This window comes from Crocodylus siamensis, unplaced genomic scaffold (genome assembly GCF_052110815.1).
Source record: "Crocodylus siamensis isolate JL-2025a unplaced genomic scaffold, ASM5211081v1 HiC_scaffold_210, whole genome shotgun sequence".
NCBI lineage: Eukaryota > Metazoa > Chordata > Crocodylia > Crocodylidae > Crocodylus > Crocodylus siamensis.
Window position 1 is genome coordinate 69,549 of NW_028324620.1, and position 6,535 is coordinate 76,083.

At 55.0% G+C, this 6,535-nt stretch overlaps 1 pseudogene; it reads left to right on the forward strand.

Moving 5' to 3' along the window:
• Positions 1-5,590: 5,590 nt before the first annotated feature.
• LOC149851781 (immunoglobulin heavy variable 4-4 pseudogene) lies at positions 5,591-6,089 on the forward strand (annotated as a pseudogene).
• The last annotated feature ends 446 nt before the right edge of the window (positions 6,090-6,535 follow it).

The window sequence follows — 6,535 nt, forward strand, 5'->3', positions numbered from 1 at the left end:
GATCAAACCTCCCTGCTGAAAGAGCTCTCCTGAATCAGGGCACCTCTGCACTCCACCACATGTATAGGCAAATGCTGGTGCAGGTGAGCATCACGCAGATGCTTTAGCCATAATGACATGCAAAAGAGTCAGGGACACTTCCTAATAAAGGAGAAACTCTGACCAACATGGCAAAAAGAGCTGTGTATGTATAGCCTACCAGGGCACTGAGAGGAAGACTTGGCAGGTCTGGACATGATCCTTATCCTAGCAGCTTGCTCAGGTGAGTGCAGGGGATGGGCAGACGCCTTGGGAGAGAAGGGCCTTGGGGAAGGCAATCCAAATTCTTTAGGACTACTGAGTATCTCAGGCTTGGTTTCTGTTCTTTCACTTGCTTGGAACAGAACTTGATTCCCTCTGTTCTCCATTCTCTGCAGGAGTCAGCTCCCGGGTCCAGCTGACCTAGTCTGGGCAGAAGTCAAGATGCCCGAGGAGTCCACAAAAGAGACCTGTAAGTCCTCTGGTCACATATTTACTTATCTTGGCATAAACTAGATATAGTTTCATAGTTTCATAGGTTGTAGGGTCGGAAGGGACCTGAGCAGAGAATGAACTCCGACCCCCTGCCTTGGCAGGAAAGGTTACTGGTGTCAAATGACCCAGCACGGTGATTGTCAAGCCTTGTCTTAAAGACCCCCAGGGTAGGAGCAAGCACCACTTCCCTTGGAAGCCAGATCCTAGCCGCCCTGACAGTGAAGTCGCGCCTCCTGAAGTCTAGTCTGAATCTACGCTCTGCCAGCTTGTGACCGTTATTTCTAGTCACCCCTGGTAGTGCTTGGGGGAACAGGGAATCCCCCAATGCCTGCTGGTCACTAGGCCCCCCTCAGCCTTCTCTTCTGGAGGCTGAACAGGTTCAGGTCCCGTAGCCTCTCCTCGTACGTCCTGCCCTGCTGCCCCCGATCATGCAAGTGGCCTCCTCTGGACCCTCTCCATGTTGTCCACATCCATCTTGAAGTGCGGCGCCCAAAACTGGACGCAGTTCTCCAGCTGCGGCCTGACCAGTGCCGCATAGAGGGGGAGGATCACCCCCTTGGACCTGCTTGAGATGCATCTGTGGATTCATGACAAGGTATAGTTTGCTTCCTGACTGCATCCCCACACTGCTGGCCCATGTTTATGACAGGCTTCTGCAGAAGGACTTGAGTATATTGGACTTATCAATACCAATACTGGTGGTACTGGCTATGCCGAGGCTTTCAAAGGACCATTCACCATCACCAGGAACACCTCCATCAGCACTGCCTATCTGCAGCTGACCAGCTTGAGGATGGATGACACAGCCGTGTATTACTGTGCAAAGTCACAGTAAGACAAAATTAAATGAAATTAAATCATCATTGTTTTTACCTCGTAATGTGGCTGATGAAGAGCTCGTATGAGGAGTAGGAGAAGTGTCAGCTCTGCCATTTTCTTGTTGTTCGCTTGTGCTCACATTATTAATATTATCTTCAATCCATGGTTTCTTTGCAGGAATCTTTTAAAACCATTTGTCCATTTTGTGAGGGTTAGTTTAGTTAAAACTACATAATATAATCTGTATATCCACTTAACTGGGCACACGTAAACTGCAATACGTCACAATATGCTGAAAGCTAACGAACGCTTCTTCCCTCAGGATACCTCGCGTACTGTACGTGACACGTGACCGTCTGACATACGGACTGAGCGAGGGTGCCAGTGTCAATCTGTATATTAAATATTAGTAAAGCTTAATTTCTTTCTTATTTTTTTAGATAAAAAATAAATAAAAATACAAGTTCTAATATTTTCTTTGTGCACCCCCTGGGATCATCTCGCACATCCCCTGACTTTGGAGACCACTGGTCTAAACTATTACCAAAACTATGCAGTCAACTCTGACACAAACCACAAGACGTAACACTCCAATCTGCAAGACATGTAAAGCAGGGGGACCATGACAGCCAACATTGTGCTGCTGCCGAAGGTTGTTAAGATGTGGTCAAGAGGGCCACAGCCCTCTCTACAGAAGAAGACAACACCTCCCCCCACCCCCAACAGACCACATGGCTCCAGTCTGGCCCAGGGGGGTGAAGCCTGGAGAGACCCTGCCCCTGACCTGTGCTGTGTCTGGTTACTCCATCACCAGCACCAGCTGGCACTGGATCTGGGCGCCCCCAGGAGAGGGGCTGCAGTGAATGGGGTACATCAATAGTGCTGGCAGCACAAGCTAGGCCTCAGCCTCACAGAGTCGCCTAAGCTTGTCCAGAGACAGCTCCAAAAATGAGCTTTACTTGCAGCTCAGCTCCCTGACAGCTGCAGACACCACCACGTATTAGTGCCAGGGACACAGTGACACAGAGCAGGGCAGGGCCTGTGCAGAAAGTGGGGAGTGGGTTCTGTGCACCAAATGGAGCTAGTTTCTCAGGGACAGTCAAGTTCCCTGTGCACATGCGCGCACTCACACTCACACCTTCCAAAAGCTCCCCTCTTTCTGTGCCCACCATTTCCATTTGAACTCCAAATTGGATCAGTTCAAACACATTCATCTTTCCCTGCAGTCACACACTCCTGTGCACAGGCAGAGGGGCTGGGTTAGTGAGGCAACCTCTCCCCCAGGTCCAGCTCTGCTGCCCCACAGGGAGTTGTCAAAGCCTTGCAGGGCAGATGGGGATGACCTGCCCCATTGGGGTTCCCTGGGTGTCTGGTAGAGCAGAGAAGCCCCTGCAGGAGGATTTCTACCCTCCACCCCCAACCATTTCCTTCCAGGGCATGTCCCATATCAATGTTGAGCCCCACAAACCCTGGTTCCTCTCGATTCAGCCCCAGCCCTGCAGCTTCCCCAGCTGCCCAGTGCACCCACTCCTTGCCTGGACCTGCCTGCTGGGGTGAGGGGAAGACTCCAGGCTTTCCCTCACAGCAGACAGGGGGTTGGTGTCTGAGCTACAAGGACACAGAGACAGCAGCCCCTTCCCTGACCAGGAGACCCATGGTGCACATCCCTGCCCAGCCTTTGCTCCAGTGCATCCCCCTCAGCCTGCCCCATCCCCATGTGTTGATGTTAGCTCCAGGTCTCAACCCCAGGCTTTTAGCAGCAGATGAAGAGCTATCCTGCAGCATGAAGAGCTCCATAGGAGAGCAGGCCAGGACTCAGAGCCAATTCTGAGCAGATATTTAAGGCCCGTCTCAGGCTCCTTCCTTGCACCAACTCCCTGTTCAGCAGCTACCAAGGAAAGGAGCTGAACCCCAGAGCTCTGCCTGCCCCTGCAGCACTGCCCAGCTCCAACTCCAAGGGAGGTCCCTGAGCTCAGGCCCTGCCACATCAACTCCCATGGGAAAGCGCTGGGACAAGATGGTTTTCTGGATGCAGCACCCAGGATCCTGCAGACACAGACACCCCCTGGCCTGGAGCCAGGCAGGGCTCAGCTCCCAGCGTCTCTCACTGCTCAGGGAAGAAAGGCTCCCCAGGGGCCAGAGAGGACATGCAGAGAGAACATCAGCCCCTGGCCCAGGGATGTCTGGCTCCTGGGGGAGGTTTCACTGCAGGGCTTCAGCTCTGAGGCCTCAACCTGGAGCCCAGGGCAGGGAGTGCAGACACCTCTCCCCTCAGCTTCCTCTTCCAGCTGCAGGGCAGGATCCTGCCAAAGCAGCCCACAGCCTCCCTGCAGCCTGCTGGGGCTGAGTGCAGCTGGGGAGGTGAGCATTAGGTATCTTGTTAGCCCTTTCTGTGCTGCTGCTCTCTGGCCTGCCCCTTCCCTACCACAGCTGGGCCTGGACAGGGCAGATTTCTTCATACAAGCTGCTCCCCTTCATCTCCCCAGCACCGAGTCCTCGTCTCCCAGCCCTGCCCAGCATGAACTCCCTCTGCAGAGCAGACCCAGCACAGTGATGCCAAAGGAAACTGTCAGCATCAGCACAAGCCCTTTTTCCTGTTGAAGTGAGACCCCAGTTCTGAGCACCAGGACGGGAGGGGGATCCCCATGGCCTGAGCCAGGCTGAGTCCCCCAAGGGAGAAGGAGAGTAGAGGCACTTAGTGAGGTTCCCTCTTTGCACACAGGGACCCCTGCATGCACACACATGCACTTATGTGCACAGTCTCCAGGGTAGGTTATCATATAGACTCATAGAAATGAGGGTTGGAAGGGACCTCAGGAGGTCATCTAGTCTACCCTCTGCTCAAATCAGGATCATCCCAGGCAAAAATATGTCCAGTACTGGGGGGCTGCACATTGGGAGTGAGGGGCACGATCATGGCCCAGGAGGAGTCGGGAGTAAGCGGTAATGGCAGGGTCAGTGGTCTGCAGGTCAGGGGTAAGGAGCAACAACAGCAGGGCTAGGTGGGGAGGTCTGTGCCGTGGGAGTGCGGGGCAATGGCATGGACAGGAGCAGGACAGCAGCATATCACTGCCCACCTCCACATTTATATACTGCCCCACACCCAACAGGTGTCCTATTTTTTGAAACTGGAAATATGGTAACCCTATTCCATGCTGTTCTAGCCAGCAGGGGGCAGAAACACCCCTCCCCATCAGTTCTGCTTACAAAGTGCCTGCCTTTCTCCACCATGCATCTTCCCATCCGGTGCTCTGGCCCAGCCTGACCAGGCTCCAGGGCCCCATCCTGGAGCTAGACCCAGTCCCTGCCATGCTCTCTCATGGTCCCTCACACTGACATGCTCATTCCTAGGACCCTGCACAGGAGCGGAGGGTCTCACTGGTGCCAGGTGGATGCTCCTGGAAAGTGCCTCCCTGTGGGGCAATTCCAGCCCCACCTGGCTCTGACCCAGCCCTGTGGCTCCATCCCGGGCTGCCCAGCTTCTCTCTGCTCATCCAGCATCTCACTCCCCCAAGAGATGTAGCTCTATCCCCACTGCATGGTCCCAGGTCACAGAAAGAGGACCATGAAGGCCTGAGGCAGCTCAGGGGCACCATGGTGGGGAAGTTGCTAGCTCTGGGGGATGCTCAGGGCACCAGGGAATGACCCTCCTGGGATAGGTCCCTGCTGCAGATGCTGGGCCAGGACTGACCCACCATTGCCAGGCTCTGGAAACTCCACATGGGGAACTAAAGCCAATCTTTTGCCTGACCCAGGTGGAGGTCACAGTGGATGAGAGAGCTGGTCCTTGTAAATTTGGGGCCTGCATGGCTGGTGTCCATCTGAAGCCCTTTCCCCTGACTCCCTGTCTGTCACACATCCATCCCCATCCCCATTTCTGAGCTGTGGGGCAGCAGTGGAAGGGACTGGTACTAAACCTGAGGGAAGGGGCTGATGATGTGGGGACCCGTAGGCCAGGTGTCACCTCCCCCAAGATGGACTTGCTGACAACAGGGCTGTGGGGTTTGCTCTGAAACAGCTAGTCAGCAGCTGGTTACCAGCACCAGGAGGGTGGAGGAGGAGGAGAGAGGGGAACCACATGTCCATGCACATGCACGCATGGGCCCCTCCCCATCTGTACCAGGCCAGACCTCAGCGCAGCCCCTCTATGCAAATCCCACCCAGCTTCCTGCTCAAGTAGTCATCCCAGGGCACTCAGGGCCACTTCCCCCAGGAACTGAGCTTCCCTCCCAGCTCTGGGCTCCCCTCCTGCAGCACCATGATGACCCTGCTCTTCCCCCTACTCATCCTGGCCCTGACTCCAGGTGAGTGCCTGGGGAGGCTGTGGGGGTGGCTTGGACTGAGGAGTTTGGCAGAGTTGATGTTGACTGATCCCTGCTTTTCCAGGCATCCAGTCCCAGTCCCAGTCCCAGCCCCAGCTTCAGGAGTCTGACCTAGGGGTGATGACGCCTGGGGAGACCCTCAGCCTGACCTGCACCGTCACTGGTGGCTCTGTCACTAGCAGTGACTGGTGGAACTGGATCCAGCAGGCTCCTGGCAAAGGATTGGAGTGGATTGGGGCATGGACTGGTAGCACAAGCTACAACCCAGCTTTGCAGAACAGAATCACCATTTCTGTGGACTCCTCCAGCACCAAGTACTACCTGCAGCTCAGCTCCTTGATAGCCACAGACACTGCCATGTATTACTGTGTCGGCAGCAGCACAGTGACACAGAGCAGGGCAGGGGCTGCACAAAATGGGGAAGAGGATGCTTAACAGGCAGCCCTGGCAATTTCTCTTCTGAGACAGAGAAAGAGACATGGATGAAACACAGAAACAAGAGCAAGCCCAGGCCAGGGCTCCCCAGGAGCTCAGCTCCACAGGGAAGACTCACACCCAAGCCCAGGGTGGAGCGTCTCTGTGTCTGGGGCAAGGTCAAGACCCCTGCACCCTCTACCTGGTCTCAGCCCCCACCTTCCCTGCCCGCCCCACCCCCCCAGCTGAGAAGGGGGACACCGCTTCCCTCTGACCAATTCCAGCCGGGAACCCATGACATGCTCACGTGCACAACAGGGACGTGACACACACATGCACACAAAGTGGTGATGTGTGCGTGCAAGCATGCACAGGCACAAATGCAGACATACAAACACACAAACACTGAAAATGAAGAATCATTTTTGTACAACCGCCACGATGGCCAACACTAACGGAAGAACAGA